The sequence below is a fragment of the Miscanthus floridulus genome, chromosome 1, assembly GCF_019320115.1.
Source record: "Miscanthus floridulus cultivar M001 chromosome 1, ASM1932011v1, whole genome shotgun sequence".
Taxonomy (NCBI): domain Eukaryota; kingdom Viridiplantae; phylum Streptophyta; class Magnoliopsida; order Poales; family Poaceae; genus Miscanthus; species Miscanthus floridulus.
This window is the reverse complement of record NC_089580.1, coordinates 112,109,750-112,132,946: the sequence shown is the minus strand read 5'-3', so window position 1 is coordinate 112,132,946 and position 23,197 is coordinate 112,109,750. Positions and strand designations below refer to the sequence as shown.

General features: G+C 42.5%; 2 non-coding genes across 2 annotated transcripts; both read left to right on the top strand.

Moving 5' to 3' along the window:
- Nucleotides 1–2,418: 2,418 nt before the first annotated feature.
- On the top strand, nt 2,419–2,527 carry LOC136512031 (small nucleolar RNA R71). Its single transcript, XR_010772957.1, has one exon. It is a non-coding gene; the product is annotated as a small nucleolar RNA R71 (small nucleolar RNA).
- A 15,216-nt stretch (nt 2,528–17,743) lies between these two features.
- LOC136511782 (small nucleolar RNA R71) lies at nt 17,744–17,849 on the top strand. The gene has a single exon (XR_010772847.1). It is a non-coding gene; the product is annotated as a small nucleolar RNA R71 (small nucleolar RNA).
- The last annotated feature ends 5,348 nt before the right edge of the window (nt 17,850–23,197 follow it).

The window sequence follows — 23,197 nt, the reverse complement described above, 5'->3', positions numbered from 1 at the left end:
ATTTTCTTTTGGCAGAATTTTAGCATGATGTCCATTTAATATTATTATTATTTTTACAATTGCAGTAGAAAAAATATGCATGATCATTATTTTTATTTTTATGCCACCATAGTGAATACTTCCGTAGGTGTTTACACACCATAGATTTATTCACATGGGGCTTTAAGATTTTATATCCAGTAATGAAACTTTTTATTTTTCTTTTCTTAGTACATGGCCAATACAAAAAAAGTAAATATGCTAAAGAAACAAATAATTTATGCAATGCGAAAAAGTAAATATGGATAACTACCATTGTTACCTCACGGTGAGGGTTTGGATTTTTAAGTCCTTCGGACAGGACTTGACTGGAGAGAAGTCCTTCATTCCTTGGGTGCATCATCTGGTCTCAACGGTGGAGACCCAGGTGGCTACACATCTTGTGATGTTGACACAGATGTCATCATCTTTTCCTTCCATACCTGCTTAGACTGTGGACTTATCTTAGGCAGAGTAGGTTCATCTTTCACAGGCGCTTTAGGTTCATCTTCCCATTCATTCCATCGAGGCTAGTTCCTTTGACATTTTGATGATCTACATCTCCTCCAGGAGCAGCTCTTCTTTGGCTATTCATAAGTAGTATAACTATTGAAATAACAGTGTACCTTTTCTTCAGAGAATTGGAAGTGGACTTGTCCAGATCTGACATAGATGATTACGTTGGTGGTGTTGAGGAATGGTCTTCTAAGGATGATGGGTGTATCGTCTTCTTCGTTCTCCCATGTCTAGGACCATGAAATCGGCAGGGGCATAGTGATCTTGTATTCTTACCATAACGTCCCTCGCTATTCCCTCTGGGAATTGGATTGATTGGTCCACCATTTGCAATTGCATATATGTAGGGAACAAAGGTTCATTATCGAATAAATATTCATACGTTACCATGGACATTATATTGATGCTTGATCCAATGTCACAGAAGGTCTTGTGGAAGATTCTTTTTCCAATGGTACACTCGATTGTCGGTACGCTAGGATCATCCTTCTTAGCAAGGAATGGTGAAGCGAGGAGGTGGTCGTACTCAGATCAGAGTGTGTTGATCATGTTAACCATTTCTTCTTGTGGCTAACTGGTCCTGTTCTTCCTCCTTCTTCGATTGTTCTTCATCTTGGTCTCTATTGTCCCTTCGGGAAGGTATGCCTTTTATGGATGTCCAGGAGATTGCAAGATGTGGTTCTTGAAAGCGAACTTCTCCTTTTTATCCTTAATTGTGAAATAGATCTTGGCACTGTTCATGTTGATGATGGCTTTTGCGGTGGTCAAGAAAGGTTGGCCCAGATGATAGGTGCCCTTTCATCTCCACCTGCTTCCAAAACCACAAAGTCTACGAGAACACATGATTGTCCCACTCAGATGATGGCATCTTCAAGAACACTCTTGAGGTAGCAGAGTGACTGATCTACAAGCTGTAAACGCATATTTGTGTACAACAAAGAATCTCCAAAAATTTTCTCAAAAATTACCTTAGGCATGATGTTGACACTTGCTCTGTAGTCACAGATAGCTTTTTAGAAGATATGAGGTCCAATGGCGATAGGGATGACAGGTCTCCTTGGATCACCTTTCTTGTTGGGTAGGGTGTAATCTATCCACCTTCCCTCGAATGGTTGCGTGTAGTAGAAAGCTGCATTGTGAATATCGATAAGATTTGTAGTTTCTAGATCTTCTAGCTGCCCTGGAATCTTACCTTTGTCGGACGGAGGAACAACAACCACCAACTTAGCTATTTGAAATTCTATCATTTTATTAAAGCTATGCTAGTTCTTAATGGCAGAAGCAAAACTATCCATTCTATTACTTATATTTTCTAGAATTTTATCATTGGTAGCTACCTTCTTAGATAATCCTTCGAAAAGTCTAGATTGGCCAACAATTAATTCTCTCAAAGGTGGTTGATTGAAGTTATTATAATTATTACCTTGAGGGTTACCATGGTAGTTCAGCCTCTGTTGTTGGTTCCATCCTTGATTCTATTTAGGATGATAGTAGTTGTTGTTAACAAAGTTCACATCCTCTTGGGTTTCAGGATAGTTGTTTCCTAAATGCCAAATGTTGCCATATACTTCACACGTCATGCATGAATCATGAATGTGCATGACCTCTTGCTTTTCATTAGCTCGGTCTTCGAGCTTCTTCATCAGTAGGTCTATCTTGGTAGACAGCATGTCTACTTCCTTGAGTTGATGCATACCTCCACCTCTCTTATGGGTTTGAACATGTTCTTCATTCTAGCCTTGGTTGGAGGTCATCTTCTCCACAAGAGTGATCACAGCTAGAAGTGTAAGTGACAAGAATGCACCTCCAGCAGCAGCATCAATGGTCTCAAGGGTACTATTAGTCAACCCATGGTAGAACGTCTGCATGAGTAGCCAATTCTCAATCCCATGATGAGGACATTCTGATATATAGTCTTGATAGCATTCCCAAGCTTTAGGGACAGATTCATCATGTTGTTGCTGACAACTTGAAATTCTCCCATGTAGAGTATTGGTCTTGCCCGTGGGAAAGAACTTTGCTAGGAAGGTAGTGGAGTAGTTATCCCATGTAGTCTTTCTATCTTTGTTGGCGTAGACCCACTGCTTCACCTTCCCCAAATGTGAAAACGGGAAGAGGCAAAGTAGTATGGTGTCTTTGGTTACTCCCTTGATGGTGAAAGTGCTACAGATCTCTAGGAAGTGTTGGAGATGAGCACTAGCATCTTCATTTGCCTTTCCACAAAATTGGCTCGCTTGCACCATGTGGATGAGAGCTAGCTTGAGCTCAAATCCATTGTCTCGCACATTGACTATGGGTCCAATCTGGTTGTTGGCAGTGGTTGGAGCAGAGAATTCATGGAGAGTCCTATCAACCATGGCTTCAAATTCTGGTGTTAAGCTTCGCCTTATATGGTTGTCTTCTAACTCTAAAGCTAAAACTTTTTTGAGTTAAGCCTTAGTCCTCTTAAGTAGTGCTTCTGGATCATCAACGTAGTTTGTCAGAATGTCAAAACCGGTCATACATTACCCTGCAAAAGATACACAAGTAGACAAAACAAGGCTAAGCCTATTTGAGTAGAGGTCAATGGTTATTTCAATCACATCAATAAGTATAAGTTTATCAATACTTCCTTTGTCTAGCTACCTTCCCTGGCAACGGCGCCAGAAATGCTTGTTGGTATTTATTAACTTGTCGCTTGTTTTAATAGCCACCTATTATAAACCTATATCTCCTAACATTACTTTACTAGGTTGTCATCCTTAGTGATGTTGCTAGAGACACTTGTTAGTACTACCTAGCATTACTACTAGAATAATATTAAATAGTACTTTATTAATTTATGTGACTAGGAGGAATATATAGACATGAATGAAAAGGAATCTACAAGCGCACAGAAAAGTATACCATTGTAGCACTTCACCCGAGAGTATTCCAGGTATTGTTATTTATATTTTTACCACAGGGAAAGTCTAGCATGGACATGTATTGATAACTTATACTATTGATGGAGAAGTAAACAATAACCAATATTCTACTCAAAACAGGTGTAAGTCATAGGATAAGATATATATGATAAGTATTGATCAATGATAATGATAAATCACTCAGAGTACACCTTTCTATGGCATTAGCATGGTCAAGTAGAATATTAGAGGAATAATTCCTTAGTCATTCTTAATTACAAGTACGATTCCTTTCTAAACTCATTACAGTTACCATCCTTCTCATATGATGCTGTTCAGATTCCCTTGCACATGTTTCCATTTTCTTAATACAAGTTATTCAAGTCATCTCCACTAATAAACATGAGAGGGGAAGGCAACAGTCAAGGTCCGTGACATCCACGGCCACCCACGCGAGTCGTGGGAGATGGAGCAAGGAAGACAACATGGACCATTTGATTCCCTACACTTTGCGATCTAACACTAATGTTGAATCACCGTATGAAACATCAATGGGAGCTACAATAATGACAATTCACAAATACAGCAAACCAATTTGCAAATAAACCAAGGCAAATACTTCCACCCCAGCACCATCTCAGTGAGGTGCTTTATCTCATGTCTATGTAGCTAAGGCAAATTTTATGACATTTTAAAAAATGGAGTAACAAGCATTGCCATTCAATTATTAATTGTTTTTAAGGCAAAAACTATATATAAATGACACAGTAACAATCATCACAACAACTTCATTGACAACTTCGGTTACATTCCATAGTTGTACAATAATAAAGATCTATCGAAGACTACTAGGTGTACAATAACAAAGACCTGCAAGTATAGGTACATCCCATAGTCGAGTCTAAAGATAGGCACTGCACGCTAAGGACGAGGCAACAACTCACAAAACTTCCACTAGCATCTACACCTGTCACTATCAAGAGAGAGAGCAAGAGGAGCATCTCAGTGAGGTGCTTTACCTTCCCTGCTGCACCTCTCACGATCGAGAGAGAGAAATAAGAGGAGCATCTCAGTGAGGCGCTTTACCTTCCATACTACACCTCTCATGGTCGAGAGAGAGGCATGAAGAGGAGCATCTCAGTGAGGTGCTTTACCTTCCCTACTGCACCTCTCATGGTCAAGAGACAGAGAGGCAAGAAGAGGAGGCATGGAAGAGAAGTGTCGCTATCGTCGCTGCTGCTCCAGAGGAAGGAGAGGATCGCTAGGGCGCTAGACTGATGAATTGGCGGCAGTACAAGAAATACACAGGGCAGAAAGGTGGAAACTATACATATAGACATATCACCATCCTAGCGGCCTTGCACATTTTGGATACCAATCCAATGATACCAAAGTGAATTCAATACCCCTTGGCTTGCCCAAATAAGCGAACCCCCTTAATCGCAAAACTTCCACTACACCTAGATTGAGAAGCCCCCACTATGCCTAGATGCTAGAGTGCCCAATCTTGAAGGCCTTCTCCCAATGCCACTACTACTATAGGAGGAGTTGGAGAAGGAGTGCCATGGCGATGAAGAAAATATAGATGACTGGCTCAAGATAGCTTTGTCCGTATCTAAGGAGGAAGAAGTGTGTGGATTGCCAAGAAGCACATCCAGCTATAGCTTAAATTGGCCAACCTTGAAAATGGAGAAGCCAAGAGGAGGCATAGAGTAATGGTGATGCAACTGTGTTGTGGGTAGTTGGGAAATGGGGAAATAACTCATGTTGAATTTACTACTGTCGGTACACCAAACGGTCGTGTAGGGTCGGCAGCCATAACGCCTATCCCAGTCGGCTCGGCATTTCATATGACGGAGAAGATACCACTGTCGGATCTATTATTCAACAGTTGTTGGTGGAAGTTTGAATTGCTAGTTTCCTTCTTAGGAGGCCTAGCTATCGGTCCAACTAGAGGTGGAAGTATAACACCATCACTTCTATCGCTACGGCAGTGAAAGTTGCTTTAGTGATAAATCAATCTATTGTAGTGGATGATGCGGGCCTAGGCGTTGGCGGTTGCTGCCTATGTAGCAGCGGTCTCCCTCTCTGGGGTGACAAGGGCCACCCCTATGACCTCAAGGCAGAGCTCTAGCCGACCCACCTCATGGGTGGCATCGGAGTAGCACTAGCGGTCCTCGTCCGCCGCACGGACAAGATTGCAGAACTCCCACCGGTCATCCGAGGAAGACGATGACAAAGTGGATGAGCTCGACCCCGCTGTCGGAGGGGTCATGGCATGGGTGGTACTGGCGGCCCCTCTTGACGCGGCATGGGAGATGGCCCTAGTAGAGTCACCAATCAGTACAGGTCACTCCTAATCTCAAAAAATACTTAAAAGCTCACCCATGTTCACGCAAGAAAACTCAAAGACACGGCGGCGGCTTGCAGGCCTCCGTCGACCCCTCCCATGGGTGCTTGCCACAATCCATCATGATGAATGTTGGTGTTTCTTAACGCATACAAAAATAATCCGCAAGCACACGGAATTACCGTGATAGCATTTCACTCGAAAGTATTCAGGGTATCATATTTTCCATAGGATGGTCTTTGGTGTGTTTGGAACTTGGGACTCTCACCATCCTCCCCCACACTTGGACTTTTGTGTAAAAGTCAAGTGTGTAGAGTGAGGGTCTCTTTTTTTAGCATGTTCCATCACCAAAGATCATCTAGGTATGTAGTCGATGCAGCTCTCATGTCTTCAGGCACCATATGTCCCCTGTCTTTCTTGAACTTATCCTGAATGGGTTAGCTACCAAGAATACCCGAGGGTGCATACTATCCTGTCAATAAGTTCTTGCTTTGATTAATGAGAATAGTTGTTTTTATAATAATCTTTTTTATGATTGTATTTTTTCTCATGATAATCTGGGGTATCTTCCGGCAGTACTTAATTTATGGCCTTAAGCTTGACTATGGGAACTTCACCTTGTAGCTATCATTGGTGGTGTAGTTGCCAGCTTCACCACAAAGCATTGATCATTTTCATTCAAGCTACAAGGTTAGTACCACAGTACATCCATGAGATTTGCAATATTTGTGATAAACATATGCATCCACAACAATCCTCTTAAATAGTTTGTAGGTGAGGATCAAGAGGTGGTTGTTACCCACATAGAGACACGTGATGCTAAGTGAAACAAACTCTAAATACCTCGAAATTGAGAATGAAACATGCAGGGTCTCAAAAGTAAAACTTTCATGCTCGTCTTTGGAATGCCTCCTTTTGGACTCCAGAGTTGGTGTTTCATGAATGTCCATGGCATGGGAGTTTTTGTTCTCAAGGGATGCTTCGATTGAATCTAGTCCACTATTGAAAACAATGTTTAGATGGCCAGAGGGACATGTTTTAATTTTGAGCGAGGGTGATAATGGAATGAATGGGGTTACAAATTACACCTCCCCAAGCGGAGCATTGTCTGGATGATGCTCCGCCGTTGGGATATCTGAGTGAGTGGTGGAACCAGTTTCTCCCAACTTTTCATTTAGGCTCCCTTAGGAGGGGTTTTCTTGGAAAAGATTGTCCAAGGGGTGGCCTATGAGAGGCTCAAGCTCGAGGATGGCAAAGATATGGAAATCTATGTGAACCTTGTTTTTGTCTATTTCAATGGGCAAGGCCCTGGCAATTCCACAACATTCAAAGATAAGTCCCGAGGGACTTTTTAAAAGTTTGTTAGTCGGGACTAGTGGCATGTTGCCTAAAAGATTTTTTGCTAGAAATTCTGATATGATGCTAGTTCCGACTATGGGGTTGTATAGGGCTTCCATAATAGTTCCCCTAAACGAACAAGGCATGGTCGTGGAAGGTGAAAGAATCCAAATTGCTTTAGAAGAACGCTTCACTTCCATTAACCATTCCTTCGATCGTTCTACCTTGGGGGAACTTCTTTTGTGTGCTTTTCGTGCCATAAGTGTTTCGAGGTATTGCCATAATCCTTGAATTCAATAGGGAACTCCAAAGGATGAATTAATCTTTCCTTCGGTGTTCGTAGTTCGGGTGAGGGCTCACGAGTTGAATCTAAGGATGGTATAGGTTTGGATTTGACTAGTGAGGACTCCTCAACACTCGACATAACCTTTGCCTAGAAGGATTTAGTTCTTGTGACAGAAGAAGAGTGTTTGTCTATGAAATGCTCAAGGAATTCCACTTGTTCCATCATAGTCTTATGTGTAAAATGACCTCCGGCAGTCACGTCTAGGCATAGGTTAGCAACCATGTCAATACCCAAACAAAAGAGTCATAGCAATATGCTGTCGGGTAAAGACAAGTTTGGGTCGGCGTGTATTAACGCTGAAAACCTGGCATAGGCTGCACCTATAGACTCCTCGTCCTGCTCAAAGTCGAGGATTGCCCTTGGTAGAGAGTCAATAAGAGACATAGGGAAGAATGAAAGGTGAAACTTGTCTTTAAGTTCATCCCAGTCCCCATTCATACTTTCTATGACATGCGTGTACCATTGCTTCGCCTTCCCCATGAGAGAGAAGGGAAACAATTTTCACTTTAGAGTTTCCTATGTCAAGCTAGAGATGCTTAGGCACAAACACAAATCATCGAACTAATGCAGGTGATGGCAGGGGTTTTCATTAAAGTGCCCTGAGAAGGGTTGTGCCCAAACCACGGCCACAGCCTAATAAAAAGTTTGGTTTTTGTGGTGACTCAGAGAACTCGCCCTTTGTGGCGGACCAATATTAAATAGGAGTGGTTTTCATGGTGAAAATATTTTTGTGTTTTTAATAAGAAAAAAGAAAAGATACAAATATGAGGATGAACTAGGTTCGAAGAAAATACGGCAACCATTCCCTGACAATGGCACTAGAACTGCTTGTTGGTATTTCTTAACGCATATAGAAATAATCCGCAAGCGCACGGAATTACTATTATCGCATTTCACCCAAAACTACTCAGGGTATCATATTTTCCATAGGGAATGGAGGTACTCTTCTAGCTAGTTCATCCAAGGGCAGCACATGGGTAGAGTTGGCTAAGGTTGAGATGGTATCCTATGCTTATAGGGTCTAAGGATAGATAAACTAAACTTCTACTTGCTTACTTTGGGCATCGGCTTATACCTAGTCTGCCAAGTACCTCCGGCCTGTAGCTCTACATCGAACCCAGACATGAGGGATTATGAGGGACAGACTGGGCTATCACCACCTACCACCTACTCCTCAACCATGGGGAATGAGGCAAACAAATGTAGCCTCTAGCCTAGACACCACGTCTACACTATCGACTACTACTCTAGCGGTCTAGTAGGGTTATCCATCTTTATCAAGGCCCTCTACTAGAGTATCCACTATGAGAGCGGACGATGAACCTACAAATAAGTAAGAGTAAAGCTTAACTAATCAAAAGACTTTGTATCACAGAAAACATGAACACTCACTTAGCGGGAGAACCCATTGAAGTAAGATGCTCGTCGAGGTACAAGTTGGGGAGACACCTTCAAGTCTGATGCTTCCCCAAGCTCTACCTCACATCTCTCCCTTACAACTCTAGCTAGCTACTAGGGCCTAAGCCCCTTTGGAGTGTTGCTCTAACTCAAGTGAGGTGTGCTCTTCTTCCTTGTGGTGGTGTTGTGTCTTGAATGAGAGGGAGTGAGGGGAAATTTATAGGTTGAGAGGAAGAATGGAGGCCACTCAATGCGCCATGTCAGCGATCCATGTGCCTCTCCACCATAGCCCTTGGATCAAACCATCATAAGATGGATGGTGGAGATGGAGTGGAGTTATGCTTCCTTGCATGCTTTCCTATCTTGAGCGAACCACCATCCTCTGGACCAAATCCTTCACGAATACCCATGCAACCAATGTTGGTGAGGCGGTGGGAACCAACCGACCAAAGTTTGGGCCAAACGAAGCCAATGGGGAGCGGCCACCCCTAGGGGTCGGTCGATCCCTGGCTAGGGCTGAATTGGCCCATCTTAGGTGGGTGACCTCCTTTGGGCTCCTAGAGTGGGACTTTGTAGGTATTCCACAGAGATAAGGTGGTTTGATTTGGGTTTGTCCATATTCTCCTCTATTCTAGGTCTTGTTTTGCCTGGTTGTGGGCCGCCTCCCCCTTGGGTTCTTGTTGGACGTCTATAATGTTGTATTTCTTGTATACTTTATGCTCATTTTTGTGCAATCCCAACTTGTCCTCCTACAAAAGGTTAAACACAAAAACTTGTGAAAATTATTAGTTCCAAAGCCCTATGTCAAAGCTTAGTGTTATTTTAGCAGTTTTTATATGAAACTTGGTAGTTAGAAATGTGAGTTAAGCACCACCAACAATGAATAGGTAAGAAACTATGAGCGTGTAAGAGCAGAAAGGAGAAGGCGATAGAGCAAATGACCTAGAGCGAATGCCTCCCCCGCTGTACCATTCCTGCATATTTATAACCACAGCGAATGCCTCAGCGCACGCATGCTCACTCTCATTTACTAACCGCTTAGGAAATCTCACAGCATCGGGGGAGCAACTAGATGGAAGAGGGAGTGAGGGATGCCCACACGGCGGTAGAAACCAAGTAAGCCTTGCGCATCCCCACTTTCCATATTGTTTTGATTTATGTGCCCGCTTTCCATGGCACACGATCACTCACGAGTGGGCGCCATTAAAGGCGCGATGTGACTGGGGAGGCCAACTGCCCCCCCCCTCGAATCCATGCATAGGGCATGCATAGGGTGACCCACCGCATCCACGACCCTATGTCAAGCTTAGGAAACCTACTCTCGGGTCCGCCCTTGTAACACCCTAAAAATTCATTTATAATCTAGTTATTAAATTTGAGCATTTACTTAATTTTTGATGCATTATAACCTAGGTAAAATAATAATATGTGGCTAATTAAAATTAGCTATAAGGCTTAGAAACATGATTGATTGCATTCATGCTATTGTACATGATTTTGGTTGAGTGTAGGGCTAAGTTGTTTGGAGTTAAAAATTCAAACTCATTTGAATTTTGGCTTGGATTTGAAAACTAGAAATGGAAAAGGTTTTTCTTCGAAAAACTCTCCCCTTCTCCCATTCCAGCCCAACCCCAAGCCAGCCCAGCCCCTTCCTCCTTCCCCTTCCCACTCCTGGATCCAAACTTGGGCTGTTGGTGGCCCAGCTCCCGCACCCTTCTCTTCGCCGCACGTGCGTGCCCACATGGCCTAGCTCGGCGCACTGCTCGGCCCAAGAAACGGCCTGTTCCGCATCCAAGCCACGCCTGCACCCGCTCTCTTCCTCTCACTACATCATAGGACCCACAAGTTAGACGCCCTTTCTTCCTTCCTTCTTCGTTCTCGGTGATGGTGCATGCCATCTATGGTAGCTCGCCCATCGCACCCGCGCCAGCCATGGAAGGTATATGAAATCCATTAATTCCGCAGCTCTGCCACGCCGCTTCCCTTTTCTACCATGCTGGCTCGCCTATAATACTTGCTGTCGAGCCCTCCCTTTCTCCCTTTCCATTCATAGTCGAGCTCGCACTGCCGCCTCCAATCCGCCAGGTCCGGAGCCTTATCGCCGTCGCAAGCATGCTCGGGAGCATCGTAGGTAATGACGCGGTCGTCGGTGGTCTCTTTTCTCATTTTTGTCCTGGTTTTACCCACATTCGATACTCACCAGCGGCCTTTTCTCTCTCCAGCCACCGTCGCACATCACCAAACCCTGTGGTGCCTGCCCGGACACCGCAAACCCTCGCATCGGACCCACGGTATAACCCTTGCCCTTCTCGTGCCTTCACTTTCATTTCTAGCTTACAGAATCACTGTATCGACGAGCTTCGCATCCGCCATTCATGGTGCCGCCATAGGGGCCATCGTCTCAATGTGCTCCTTGCCTTTGTTTCAGTCTAGTTGAGTTCGTGATGTCTCGCTCATCACTCCCACGCTATCGGTTTGGAAAAAGGTAGCCCGAAATGTTGTATCGGCGTTCGTCGTGGTGCTTGGCTTGCCGCCAGCCATGGCAGACTAGCTAGAGCCACTGTGCAAGAGGCGAGGGTCCTCCCCTTCATTCCCTTGTCATCGGATTTACTCGGACGACCAAGATTAGGATGTACCCCTTTAGGGTCATATCTGTCCACCATGGACCTGTGGACTCGATCCACAGCGCCAACTCATGCGCTTCCACGCACGCGTGGTACACCGTGCCAATCAGTGCACACCGTGTGGCGGCCACCTCAGCTAGTGACGTGATCAACACCGCCAGCCGAGCGTGTTTTTCAATTTAGCCCGTCGGTTTTCATGGAATCAACCTGCGGTACACATCAGTTCAAAAGTATTTCTTTTCAGTCTTGTTTTCTTCCGATTTAGCCCCTTTATTTCTAAGTAATAGTGCGCACAGTCCAAGAACACATTACAGTTCGGTTTTATTCAAATTTGAGTTTGTTTTATTTACAAGACTGCCACTGGAACCTTATTTTATGCTTAACTTTTGCGTTTTAAGTCCAATTTGAGTGATTCTGTTGCTCATGTGTTCGTAGCAGTACATAGATTAGTTTTATAAGTTTTTTAGTCTATGTTACTACTGTTTGGTGTACTATTCTAATAGAAGTATCCTTGTATGCATGTGATGATTGGAATGGATGCTTGATTGGTGAATTGGAACACGTTTAGAGGGTGATCAGTTCGAGGTTTTAGAGGATCAGTCAGGTGACAAGCAGTACTAGGCAAGTGTAGCAAAGGCCCCTTTTACCTATGAACTCTACAATTCATATACATGCATGTGTTTAAATTTGAATTACCTTTAAGGACTTTACCTAGATTACTACTTGTACCACATATCCTTGATACCTATGGTTTGGGATGCATTTTGGATAGATGCTGCAACGCTTGACATAAAATAATTGTTAAACATGACTAAAGATATTATGCAATATATTAAAATAGAGCTTTTTAGCAACAATTAGGGGGCTAGAGTACTGGGTTGAGTGTTCTAGTGCCTCTCCATAAGGACTTAATCCTGAAGCGGCCACCCAGAAGGTTTCGTATAACCCCGAGTGTCATATGGCTCTGACTTTAACCTATTAACTAGATTGTACTAGCTCGTCTGTAGCTTTCTATAAGGGCAAGAGGGGGGCACTAGTTGGTATGTTTCTTTTCCTGCTAGGGTGTGTATCGTGCCATGACCACGAGTGCCACTCCTAGAGGAGGGCCACATACGGCTAGGCGGCTAAAACCTTAGCAGTTATGACTTGTTAGTATGACTAGCGAAGGGTTACATAGTCAAACCCTTCCACACTTCCTAGGTAGAGATGATGTGGGCTTTGTAAACCCCGGCATTGGGAATCACTAGAGATAGCTAGGTGGGAGAGCGAGCGATTTATCTTTCAGTAACAAAGGGTAAACAAGTAACTAGGAGAAACATGCTAGCACTTTGGGGCACATCCTGCCTACCAACTAGGAGAGTAAAATAGACAAGGTTTGCCACGAGCCCTACGATTTAATAACTGGACCTAATGTGGTGAAATACAGAGGATGGACAAGGCTGTCACCACTTGCCACCTACCACAATCTATCTGGAGGCCTAGCCGTATCCATAGGTAATCTATAGCCTAAGCACCTCACTTAATCTATAGGCTTACTACTTTGTTCTGAGCTTCGATGAAATAAGCTCAAAGTACCCTAACTAGATGGTGGAACCGATACTAATGGAAGACTACTAATAATAAGATAACCTATGCTACTAATGCCAAACAATAAGCACCTAAGCTAACTAATGATGGACAATAATGAACTAGTACTTAAGTAAAGCAAAGCAATACTACTAGAATAAAGTACAAGAAATAAAGTACTGAATAAAGTAAATGCTAAATAAAAGAATTACAAAAAGTACTATACCAGACCCAAAAGACTCTTCTGGACTCCAAGAGAAGCTCCGCTCTTGCTCTACTTCCACTACTATACTACTACTCTAAAGCTAAGCTAAGGTAGAGAGCTTGGAGAAGCTTGGAGAGCTTGGAATTGAATGGGGCACTTCTCCACTGAGCTCCACACCCCATATTTATAGTGTAGATTGAGGGGGCTACTCATAGGCAGCTAGGAGGTCGGTGGAGCACCTAGGGCATAGAGCGGTGCCGGCTGGCCCTAGGATCCACTGCCTCTTGATCGTAGCGCCATGGTTGCTCCTCAATGGTGGTTACTAAGACATCACATGTCAAAATTTGTGTAGGAAGTCATTTTGTAGGTCGATTGGAGCCTCCCAAATGTATGACAATGGGCCCATGGATCCAAGGCCATCCAATCTTGTCCATTGATCAAACCGACATTGAATGGACGCTTGGCATTGCTTCTAGAGCAGCTCCCACGGATCGGTGACGTGGCTAAGCCACATGGCACACCGGGCGGCACCCTTGTAGGGCTGGCTGGCCTGGCATGTGGGCCCTTGGCCTCCCTGCCATGTCCACTTGACTCCCAAATCCACATTTGTCACTAATTGGCCTATTTTTGCTTAAGTTTCCCGCATACAAATAATTCTACAAGCATAAGTGGAACTAGGTGAATTATAAACAAAATTCTACACATGTGATGATGATTTACCTCACTTTATCATGCTTTTGGGTGGAATGTTGATGGTCAAACATGTGTTAGTGACCGTCAACAAGCTCCCCCAAGCTACTCATTTGATGTCCTCAGTAAAGATGCGGGTTTAGCATGGCATAGGTGTTGGATCAGGAGTTGCTACTATGTAACGCCCATAGAAACTTATATACAAACTAATACTATCTCTTGAGTTGAACATGTTAGCACTTAGAAATCCATCATCAGTCTTAGCAATGTGGGACTTATAGCTTTTACCTTGACATAAGCATTTGTTAGAATGTGTAGCTAGATAGATACTTTTTCCCTACTTTGGTTTAGCTCAAACTTCCTAGAGGTTTTCAATAGATTTTGAAAAGAAAACTTGCCTAAGTTCCTTAGATGGTACACTCAAGTCACTCAATGGTGTTTGAAATCTCACCAAGGCCATGAATTTTAGCCTTAATATCTATCCTAAAGCTTATGTTTAGCTCAAGGTAGGGGATAAAAGCATAGCCTACTTGCATTGAATTTATTGCTAAGTCAAACACTCAGATCGCAAGGAGCAACAAATCATACTAATTGATCAAGAAGTGCATGTGTGTGGTATATTTGGTGGAAGTGGTACTCCTTTGTGAAGTTTCCCTTCTCTAGCTTCTATTTGAGAGGGCATGGCTACTTCTGTCTCTCTCTCTCTCTCTCTCTCTTACTAGAGCTTTTTGCTCTTTATTCTCTCTATATATTTTTCTGTAGCCCATGCCTCTCTTTTTGATGAAACATAGCTAGAGAGATAACTTTGATTCTCATAGAGCAATAATAAATGGAAAGCATGTGTGGTTGCATATTCCTAGTCTAGGAATAGCATAAGTATGTGGGTGTATGTGATCTTGATCAAAAAGCATGACAAGTTTGTCTACTCAGATCAATAAGGCTTGAAAAAGCTCAAAACAAACAAGTAGCTTTTATAGTGGCTTTATCATGTATGATTGAATATGTATTTGGCTTTGGTAGGAATTTATCACCATTGAGAAACTTCTAGCCAGAGAGTTTTAGCAATTTGCAAAACAAAACTCTAGGTTGTTTTTACCATTCCTCAGATAGGTTCAAAGATTTACTCTAATCTTGGCAACAACATTTCTCACAAAAACTTTATACTCGGTTCTAGCATTTCCAACCCACAAAAGCACTCAACTTAAAGATGAACTCTAAGTTATCATGCTCAAAACTTAAGAAGTATCTGGTTGTATGACAAGCTTTTGCAAACTATCATAGAGCAACTATTCATCATCTCCAAATAATTTATCATCATTTATTAGAGCTGTCGGTGTTTGATGACCGATAACTCATCATGGGGTTACCTAGGACGATGATTGGTGGGCTTTGATGTATGCGGAACACGACGGTGAATGCAAAGAGATGAACGATTTATACTTGTTCGGGCCCTCGTAATCGAGTAATAGCATTTATGTCCAGTCGGCGTGTAGCCTTTTGCGTTGGATTTATTGGTATGATTGTGTGTCATGGCTTGCCGATCTAGGGAGCCCTGCCCTCCTTTATATATCTAGGAGGCAAGTCTCCTAGTCGGTTACAATAGGGGAGTCCTAGTAGTATTACATGATAGCAATGTTACTATCACTATATGTGGGAATCCAAGTCAGACTAGATCTTCTCCCTTCCTTGTGGGGTACCCAAGGACTATGTCCCTCAAGCCCCTGAGCCCTATATGGTTGAACTTTCAAAGTCTTCTTGTTCCTCTAGGTCTTGCTAAGTAGAAACAAGCATTGTCCGAGTACTTTCTTGAGTGAAACCATGTAGTGCACTCACTGAGTGTAGCCCCTAAGCCTCTTACTGTTTTGAACAAAGAGTTGAAGGGTCTTGTCTACAATTCCTTTTTGAAGAGAAAAGTTTCTTTTTAAGATAAATTTCAAGGCACTCCTCTCTACATTCTATGATCATAAATATTGAGATCTGAAACAAACATGAATATAAAGAGTGCGTTTAAGATTTTCATACCTGAGCGGGGAGAGATCTCCCCAAGCTTGCCTTTTGCATAGGTTGGAGTGTCTTCTGGTGGCTCTTTTGATTCTTTCTTTATTGACTAACTAATACTACTAGAATGCATAATTGACTAAATGACTAAACCTATTACTACTAGATAACTGACTAAATATTTATTAAATATGTTTTTAAATGCAAACCCTATCCTAACATGCATAGCTACTACATGACTTTATTTATTAACATAGAGTAGCTTAATGCAGCTAACTTAATCATGCAATGTAACGCAAATTTGTAAGAAATTTAAATATGAGATGTAAATACTTAAAATGCAGTAAATATAAAAAAGATAGAGAACTTACCTTTTTAATGGACCCAAGGTTATTCTTCCTTGAGCGGGGTGTTTCCTCTTGATCCACCTTGGAGGCCTTGTCGGGGTCAGGGGATGACGAGTTTGATAATGAATCTTTCTTTTTACGCCATCTCTTTCTATTCTTCTTCTTCTTTTATAGGCTTCTCCGGTTCTTCAATCAGCTTTGGTTTCTTCATCTTGATTCTCTTCGGATGCTTCTTATTTTCTTGTTTCTCATCAAAGAGGGGTTGTCTAGACGCAAAACAAATATTTCTTTCCTTCCAGCAAAGTGGAATTGGATTTGCCCAGAAGCCACATATATGCAAACTTTTGTAGTATTAAGGAAAGGAAGACCAAGGATTAAAGGTGTATACTTGTCGTTGCCCATGTCTAAGATCATAAAATCTGTTTTTAACATAAGCACTCCTAACCTCGACTAATAAGTTAGTGGTTACTCCCTTGAGATAATGGGTGGATTGGTCGGCTAACTACAGGTAAACTGAGGTTGGAGCTAAGGTAGTGTAAAACAATCTATCATAAGTTTCCTTAGACATAACGTTAATACTAGACCCTAGATCACAAATGGCATTATGAAAATTGTGGGGTCCTATGGAGCAAGTAATGACGGGGTTCCTAGGATCACCTTTCTTAATAGGAAATCCCCAACCATTTTTAGAAAAGTCATACCATGTCGTAACAAGGTTGGTTGTCTCCATGGTTCCTTCAGGTTTGCTAGGAATTCTATCTTTTTCATAGTATGGTATGGCAGCAACAATTTGAGCTAATTGGGTTTCTATCATCTTATTGAAACTAAGTTGATTCTTTAAAGCAGAAGAAAACTCATCCAATTTAGCATTTATATTTTCCAACATCTTGTCATGAGCATCCACTTTTTATTAATACTGTCAATCATTCTACCATTCCTATAAATAAGATCTTTAAGGAAACCATAACTATTATTACCTTGTTTATTCATGAATTGAGATGAGTAATAATTGTTACCTCCTTGATTGTTGGAGCGTTGATTCCATCCTTGATGTTGTTGTGGACGAAACCCGTTGTTGGTGTTGATGAAGTTGAGATCCTCCTAGGTCTTAGGACAGGAATTTCCCAAATGTCCAACATCTCCACAGACTTCACAAGTCATGTGGGATTCCATGGCTTTGAGTGTCTCTTGGGCACTCACCTTCTCATAATGTTCTACTCGCTTTGCGAGCAGATCTATCTTAGCTACACGCATGTCAATTTCTTTAATTGAATGCATACCTCATTTATGGGGTTGGAGTCGATCATCGCACCATCCTTGGTTGGAAACCATCTTCTCGATCAGCGTCTTTGCATCTGCAACACTTAGAGAAAAGAATGCTCCACCAGCAACAGCATCTAAATGGCTCCTATCTAATGGCACTAATCCATGGTGTAAGTTCTAGATCAAAAGCCAGTCTTCCATGCCAAGGTGTGGGCATGCGGAGACATACTCTTGAATTCGTTCCCAAGCTTCAGGAATCAACTCATGTGCCAGTTGAAAACTAGAGATCTTATTGTGAAGAGCATTAGTTTTCTCCATAGGGAAAAACTTGACTAGGAAAGCGTTGGAACACTTGTCCCACGTGTCTATAGTGTTGCGGTTAGAGTAAAACCATTGCTTAGCCTTTCCTAACAAAGAGAAGGGGAAAATGCAAAGGCATGTAGCCTCTTGGTTCACTCCCATTATGGTGAATGTGCTACAAATCTCCAAAAAGTGTTGGAGGTGAGCATTTGCATCCTCATGGGCTTTCCCACAAAACAAACTAGCTTGAACCATCATAATTAATGCTGGCTTAAGCTCAAAGTTAGCGTCCCCATTGATAACATTGGGTCCAGTGGCTACATTAGCAGCCGAGGGTGTAGAAAAATCAAGAATGGACTTGTCGCCCGTGATCGTGTAGGGTAGTGACAGGGTTTGAGGAAAAAAGGATAAACTACTTAGGATAACTAAAAGTCTAGTTAGCAAGACTAGCAAAAATATAAATATGAGGCCAGTTGCCTTCCTCGGCAATGGCGCTAGAAATGCTTGTTGATACTTCTTAATGACTAGTGGAGGAATTCCACAAGCGCACAGAACTATTGCTTACCACTTCGCTCGGTGAGTACTGAGTGTTGAATTTATAGTTTTTTCCCATAGGAAGGCAAAAGGCTAGAACTTATATTTATTGTTAGGATTGCTAAGGTAAAGCCTAAGTATATCCTAGGTAGGTAAACGAAATGAGTGGGTTATGTGTGAACTACCTACTAAACTACTAAACAAGCTACAGTAGAGATAGCTAGGTGGGAGAGCAAGCAATTTATCTTTCAGTAACAAAGGGTAAACAAATGACAAGGAGAAATGTGCAAGTACTTTGGGGCATAGCCCACCTAACAACTAGGAGAGTTAAATAGAAAAGGTCTACCATGAGCCCTATGATTTAATAACTAGACCTAATATGGTGGAATACAGAGGATGGAAAAGGCTATCACCACTTGCCACCTACCACAATCTATCCGGAGGCCTAGCCGTATCCACAGGTAATCTATAGCCTAAGCACCTCGCTTAATCTATTGGCTTACTACTTTGATCCAAGCTCTGATGAAAATAGATCAAAGTAACCGAACCAGACGGTGGAACTGATACTAATGAAAGACTACTAAAAATAAGATAACATATGCTACTGATGCCAAATAATAAGCACCTAAGCTCACTAATGATGAACAATAATGAATAAGTACTTAAGTAAAGCAAAGCAATAGTACTAGAATAAAGTACGAGAAATAAAGTACTGAATAAAGTAATTGCTAAATGAAAGAATTGCAAAAAGAGCTATACCAGACCTAGAAGACTCTTTTGGACTCCGAGAGAAGCTCTGCTCTTGCTCTAGTTTCACTACTAGACTACTACTCTAAAGCTAAGCTAAGCTAGAGAGCATGGAAAAGCTTGGAGAGCTTGGAATTGAATGGGGCACTTCACTGAGCTCCACACCCCATATTTATAGTGTAGAGTGAGGGGGTACTTGTAGGCAGCTAGGAGGTTGGTGGAGCACCTAGGACACCGAGCGGCGCTAGGGGCGTCGGCTGGCCCTAGGATCCACCACCTTGGTTTCTCTTCAATGGTGGTAACTAAGACAACACATGTCGAAATTTGGACCGGAAGTCAGTTTGTAGGTCGGTTGGAGCCTCCCAATTTTATGACAATGGGCCCATGGATCCAAGGCCATCCAATCTTGTCCATTGATCAAACCGACATTGAATGGGCCCATGGAGCTCCCATGGATCGGTGATGTGACCAAGCCACATGGCACACCAGGCGACGCCCTTGTGGGGCTGGCTGGCCTGGCATGTTGGCCCTTGGCCTCCCTGCCACATCCACTTGACTCCTAAGTCCATATTTGTCACCAATTTGGCCTATTTTCCTCAAATTTCATGCATACAAATAATTCTACAAGCACAAGTGGAACTAGGTGAATTATAAACAAAATTCTACACATGTGATGATGATTTACCTCACTTTATCATGCTTTTGGGTGGAATGTTGATGGTCAAAATAGGTGTTAGTGATCGTCAACACTCGCACTGCCGATAGCTCGTCTCTCCCAAGACCCCCGGCTCCACCATGGTCTAGTCCTCACCCAGCCAAAGCTGGGCAGCGGCCATGGCCGAAGCGACCCTTAGGCGAATGCAGTATGTGGCCACCTCCATGACCCATAGTGGCACGGTGCGGAGGTGGTCTGCTAGGGACTTCCCCATAGGCGTAGGAGGCGAAACCACGTGGACGGCGTTGCCTGCTGCCGCATGAAGATAGCTGGGTAAACTTGCTCTTGATCTTATGTGTCATCCTACAAAATGCTCCAACAAGAACACTAAAACTCATGGCATAGATTAGGATAAGGGGTTAGCGGTCAGCCATTCAAAGATTTGTTATCCTTGTGGGTTTAGATTGATTTTCTTTTGGTAGAATTTTAGCATGATGTCCATTTAATATTTTTTTTCAATTGCAGAAGAAAAAAATATCCATGATTAGTATTTTTATTTTTATGCCACCATAGTGAATACTACCGTAGGTGTTTACACACCATAGATTTATTCACATGGGGCTTTAAGATTTTATATCCAGTAATGAAACTTTTTATTTTTCTTTTCTTAGTACATGGCAAATATAGAAAAGTAAATATGCTAAAGAGAAAAATAGTTTATGCAATGTGAAAAAGTAAATGTGGATAACTACCATGTTACCTCACGGTGAGGGTTTGGATTTTTAAGTCCTTCGGACAGGACTTGACTGGAGAGAAGTCCTTCATTCCTTGGGTGCATCATCCGGTCTCAACGGTGGAGACCCAGATGGCTACACATCTTGTGATGTTGACACAGATGTCATCACCTTTTCCTTCCATACCTGCTTAGACTGTGGACTTATCTTAGGCAGAGTAGGTCCATCTTTCACAGGCGCTTTAGGTTCATCTACCCATTCATTCCATCGAGGCTAGTTCCTTTGATGTTTTGATGATCAACATCTCCTCCAGGAGCAGCTCTTCTTCGGCTATTCATAAGTAGTATAACCATTGAAATAACAGTGTACCTTTTCTTTAGAGAATTGGAAGTGGACTTGTCCAGATCTGACATAGATGATTACGTTGGTGGTGTTGAGGAACGGTCTTCTAAGGATGATGGGTGTATCGTCTTCTTCCTTCTCCCATGTCTAGGACCATGAATCGGCAGGGGCATAGTGATCTTGTATTCTTACCATAACGTCCCTCGCTATTCCCTCAGGGAATTGGATTGATTGGTCCACCATTTGCAATTGCATATATGTAGGGAATAAAGGTTCATTACCGAATAAATATTCATAGTTACCTTGGACATTATATTGATGCTTGATCCAATGTCGCAGAAGGTCTTGTGGAAGATTCTTTTTCCAATGGTACACTCGATTGTCGGTACGCTAGGATCATCCTTCTTAGCAAGGAATGGTGAAGCAAGGAGGTGGTCATACTCAGATCGGAGTGTGTTGATCATGTTAACCATTTCTTCTTGTGGCTGACTGGTCCTGTTCTTCCTCCTTCTTCGATTGTTCTTCTTCTTGGTCTCTATTGTCCCTTCGGGAAGGTATGCCTTTTATGGATGTCCAGGAGATTGCAAGATGTGGTTCTTGAAAGCGAACTTCTCCCTTTTATCCTTGATTGTGAAATAGATCTTGGCACTATTCACGTTGATGATGGCTTTTGCGGTGGTCAAGAAAGGTTGGCCTAGATGATAGGTGCCCTTTCATCTCCACCTGCTTCCAAAACCACAAAGTCTACGAGAACACATGATTATCCCACTCAGATGATGGCATCTTCAAGAACTCTCTTGAGGTAGCAGAGTGACTGATCTACAAGCTGTAAATGCATATTTGTGTACAACAAAGAATCTCCAAAAATTTTCTCAAAAATTACCTTAGGCATGATGTTGACACTTGCTCTGTAGTCACAGACAGCTTTTTAGAAGATATGAGGTCCAATGGCGAAAGGGATGATAGGTCTCCTTGGATCACCTTTCTTGTCGGGTAGGGTGTAATCTATCCACCTTCCCTCTAATGGTTGCATGTAGTAGAAAGTTGCATTGTGAATATCGATAAGATTTGTTGTTTCTAGATCTTCTAGCTGCCCTGGAATCTTACCTTTGTCGGACGGAGGAACAACAATCGCCAACTGAGCTATTTGAAATTCTATCATTTTATTAAAGCTATGCTGGTTCTTAATGGTAGAAGCAAAACTATCCATTCTATTACTTATATTTTCTAGAATTTTATCATTGGTAGCTACCTTCTTAGATAATCCTTCCAAAAGTCTAGATTGGCCAGCAATTAATTCTCTCAAAGGTGGTTGATTGAAGTTATTATAATTACTACCTTGAGGGATACCTTGGTAGTTCAGCCTCTGTTGTTGGTTCCATCCTTGATTCTATTTAGGACAATAGTAGTTGTTGTTAACAAAGTTAACATCCTCTTGGGTTTCATGATAGTTGTTTCCTAAATGCCAAATGTTGCCATATACTTCACACGTCATGCGTGAATCATGAATGTGCATGACCTCTTGCTTTTCATTAGCTCGGTCTTCGAGCTTCTTCATCAGTAGGTCTATCTTGGCAGACAACATGTCTACTTCCTTGAGTTGATGCATACCTCCACCTCTCTTATGGGTCTAAACATGTTCTTCATTCCAGCCTTGGTTGGAGGTCATCTTCTCCACAAGAGTGATCACAGCTAGAAGTGTAAGTGACAAGAATGCACCTCCAGCAGTAGCATCAATTGTCTCAAGGGTACTGTTAGTCAACCCATGGTAGAACGTCTGCATGAGTAGCCAATTCTCAATCCCATGATGAGGGCATTCTGATATATATAGTCTTGATAGCGTTCCCAAGCTTTAGGGATAGATTCATCATGTTGTTGCTGACAACTTGAAATTCTCCCATGTAGAGCATTGGTCTTGCCCGTGGGAAAGAACTTTGCTAGGAAGGCAGTGGAGTAGTTATCCCATGTAGTCTTTCTATCTTTGTTGGCATAGACCCACTGCTTCACCTTCCCCAATTGTGAAAATGGGAAGAGGCAAAGTAGTACGGTGTCTTTGGTTACTCCCTTGATGGTGAAAGTGCTATAGATCTCTAGGAAGTGTTGGAGATGAGCACTAGCATCTTCATTTGCCTTTCCACAAAATTGGCTCGCTTGCACCATGTTGATGAGAGCCGGCTTGAGCTCGAATCCATTGTCTCCCACATTGACTATGCGTCTTGTCTGGATGTTGGCAGTGCTTGGAGCAGAGAATTCATGGAGAGTCCTATCAACCATGGCTTCAAATTCTGGTGTTAAGCTTCGCCTTATATGGTTGTCTTCTGACTCTAAAGCTAAAACTTTT